Source organism: Oncorhynchus nerka, linkage group LG12 (assembly GCF_034236695.1).
Source record: "Oncorhynchus nerka isolate Pitt River linkage group LG12, Oner_Uvic_2.0, whole genome shotgun sequence".
Classification (NCBI taxonomy): domain Eukaryota; kingdom Metazoa; phylum Chordata; class Actinopteri; order Salmoniformes; family Salmonidae; genus Oncorhynchus; species Oncorhynchus nerka.
The window spans coordinates 6,698,008-6,701,604 of record NC_088407.1 but is presented as its reverse complement, the minus strand read 5'-3'; the positions used below and the strand labels follow the sequence as shown (position 1 = coordinate 6,701,604).

Below are 3,597 nucleotides of genomic sequence, written 5' to 3'. Positions count from 1 at the left end.
CCCCGGGACCAGAGCTAGTGTGAGCTAGACACTAGCTACACCCAGGACCAGAGCTAGTGTGAGCCAGACCCTAGCTACACCCAGGACCAGAGCTAGTGTGAGCCAGACACTAGCTACACCCAGGACCAGAGCTAGTGTGAGCCAGACACTAGCTACACCCAGGACCAGAGCTAGTGTGAGCCAGACCCTAGCTATACCCAGGACCAGAGCTAGTGTGAGCTAGACCCTAGCTACACCCATGACCAGAGCTAGTGTGAGCCAGACCCTAGCTACACCCTGGACCAGAGCTAGTGTGAGCCAGCTACACCCATGACCAGAGCTAGTGTGAGCCAGACCCTAGCTACACCCAGGACCAGAGCTAGTGTGAGCAAGACTTAGCTATCAACACCCAGGACCACAAACTCACAGTTACCCTCTGGACACGCCCCTTTCCTGCTAACTCACCACACCTGAACTCACTCTGGTATAGAAGCAGCTTGTTCTACTTGGGTTGTTCAGCATTTGTGGTGTCCCAGTTCCTTTATTGTTCCTGTTGTTAATTGGCTAAAGTAAGTGCCTGCTATTGTAACTTTTCTAGGGTTAGGGTCTATAATCCTGTAGACTGTTCTGATTGGTTGCACTGCGTCTCAGTGAACAAGAAACTATGAAATGCTGTTTTTACTTTATTCTCCCCCAACAACTTTAAATGGATTCCATGTTGTACGCAGCTGTTTAGCTAATCACCCTCACAATATGAGCACCATGCTGGGTCAGACTGGAAGTAGGGGGAACATGGACGTGCAAAGCCAGAACAAAACATTGGCTGCCATATTTGGATGGGCCTTGTCTAAACTAGATGTAGTTATTGATCACTGCTCAGTGCTGTAAATTGTGCTTTATCAGAACCATCTAGTGTATTATGGCTGGATCTTCAGAGGTGGGAACCCATACTGCTAGCAGGTACCTTCTTGAACCATGTCATCTACTAGCAAGCTTTTGCAGTGGAATGTCCTTAGACCTTGCTTCATTAATTAATAGGTCTAATATTGGGCTGTGGTGTATTCCCTCCAGCACGACAACATCCTATCACAGCCTTTCCTGGTGGCCATTTCACCTTACCTACTGGTGTTACAAGCCACTAAGCCTTACCTGCTGGTGTTACAAGCCACTAAGCCTTACCTGCCAGTATTTTATACTTTGCTTTTATTTTTGTTGGAAAGTAAAACAAGCAGAATTGAGCTTTGTTCAATAATGCCTGTACATTTGGGAATTAAATCATATCAAAAGTATTTATATAGCCCTTCGTACATCAGCTGATATCTCAAAGTGCTGTACAGAAACCCAGCCTAAAACCACAAACAGCAAGCAATGCAGGTGTAGAAGCACGGTGGCTAGGAAAAACTCCCTAGAAAGGCCAAAACCTAGGAAGAAACCTGGAGAGGAACCAGGCTATGTGAGCTGGCCAGTCCTCTTCTGGCTGTGGCGGGTGTAGATTATAACAGAACATGGCCAAGATGTTCAAATGTTCATAAATGACCAGCATGGTCGAATAATAATAAGGCAGAACAGTTGAAACTGGAGCAGCAGCACGGCCAGGTGGACTGGGGACAGCAAGGAGTCATCATGTCAGGTAGTCCAGGGGCATGGTCCTAGGGCTCAGGTCCTCAGAGTGAGAAGGAGAGAATTAGAGAACACAGACTTAGATTCACACAGGACACCGAATAGGACAGGAGAAGAACTCCAGATATAACAAACTGACCCTAGCCCCCCGACACATAAACTACTGCAGCATAAATACTGGAGGCTGAGACAGGAGGGGTCAGGAGACACTGTGGCCCCATCCGAGGACACCCCTAGACAGGGCCAAACAGGAAGGATATAACCCCACCCACTTTACCAAAGCACAGCCCCCACACCACTAGAGGGATATCTTCAACCACCAATTTACCATCCTGAGACAAGGCTGAGTATAGCCCACAAAGATCTCCGCCACGGCACAACCCAAGGGGGGGCGCCAACCCAGACAGGATGACCACATCAGTGAATCAACCCACTCGGGTGACGCACCCCTTCCAGGGACGGCATGCGAGAGCCCCAGTAAGCCAGTGACTCAGCCCCTGTAATAGGGTTAGAGGCAGAGAAACCCAGTGGAAAGAGGGGAACCGGCCAGGCAGAGACAGCAAGGGCGGTTCGTTGCTCCAGAGCCTTCCGTTCACCTTCCTACTCCTGGGCCAGACTACACTCAATCATATGACCCACTGAAGAGATGAGAATTCAGTAAAGACTTAAAGGTTGAGACCGAGTTTGCGTCTCTGACATGGGTAGGCAGACCGTTCCATAAAAATGGAGCTCTATAGGAGAAAGCCCTGCCTCCAGCTGTTTGCTTAGAAATTCTAGGGATAATTAGGAGGCCTGCGTCTTGTGACCGTAGCGTACGTGTAGGTATGTACGGCAGGACCAAATCAGAGAGATGGGTAGGAGCGAGCCCATGTAATGCTTTGTAGGTTAGCAGTAAAATGATACCTTTATTACTTCTGTCTGAGTGGCGAGAAATACCTGCCCAGAAATTCTCCTCAGCCCTGTTTAGGGAATAGGTTGGCATTTAGGAAAGCAGACATATTCCTGTTCTAATCTACTGTATGTTGAGTTGAAGCTGTGGTTTTGATGGCTTCACTCTGTTTCTCTCAGGAGACTCCATGACCATGTTGACCAGTCTTCTGCTTCTCAGTGCTGCCTTTGCTCTGGGAGATGCAAGTAAGAGTCCACTTTTCTTGACTCGTTCTGTATATTTATTGTAGCAGAGGTGACTGACTGATGAACAAATAATATTGTAGCTCTGTTTTGTAGATGTTTCTCCACTAGCCTTTAAAGCCACATGTAACTTCTCCTTCCAGATTCATTGCTAGAAGAAGACTTGTGTCCTTCCGCTTGGACCAAATATGGATCACGCTGTTTAATGTTTGTAAAGACTACAAGGAGCTGGCCTGAAGCATAGGTATCACCCTTACCATCTACTGTGATTTTGAAGGGGAAGTGTAGTTGAAATTAGCTCTTTGACATTACCTTAAAGGTGATACTTTCTTAAACTGCAACACATGACTGATGTGAAATACTGAACTTCCCTTTAAGATGGGAATTTTCTAAACATTTTGAATTGGTTGTGCCTTCTGTATACTGGAACCCACAGGACATGGCTTAAGACTGAGATGAACTAGTATCTTTAAGAGTTTTAAAAAGGAATTAGTTGCGATGGTCAATATTTGGTTGAGAGTCCAGAAGACAAATTCTCAGCAAGGCTGACTGACTAATACATGAAATGTATTTGTTCCCATCTACTGCTTGGCTGTTACTGTAGATAATAATTTTCTTAATTGACTTGCCTAGTTAAATAGATACTTTCTTCTCTAGCGGTACTGTGTGTCCCTTAGTGATCAACTGGTGTCTGTACCCAACGTTGTGAAGTACCTTGGCGCAAACCTGGCATCTGTGCACAGCTCTGAGGAGGACCAGTTTCTACAGGCGTTGGTCTTGGTCAAGACTGTTGGTTTCCCTCCACCTGGATTGGAGGATTTTATTCGGTTAAGGTGGGACCATTAAGCCTACAGTGATATATATAGA

General features: G+C 46.5%; 1 long non-coding RNA gene across 1 annotated transcript; it reads left to right on the top strand.

Moving 5' to 3' along the window:
* The first annotated feature begins 495 nt into the window (after positions 1-495).
* Positions 496-2,968, top strand: LOC115138857 (uncharacterized). The gene is made up of 3 exons (XR_010465185.1): positions 496-548; positions 2,668-2,733; positions 2,874-2,968. It is a non-coding gene; the product is annotated as an uncharacterized LOC115138857 (long non-coding RNA).
* Positions 2,969-3,597: the final 629 nt, after the last annotated feature.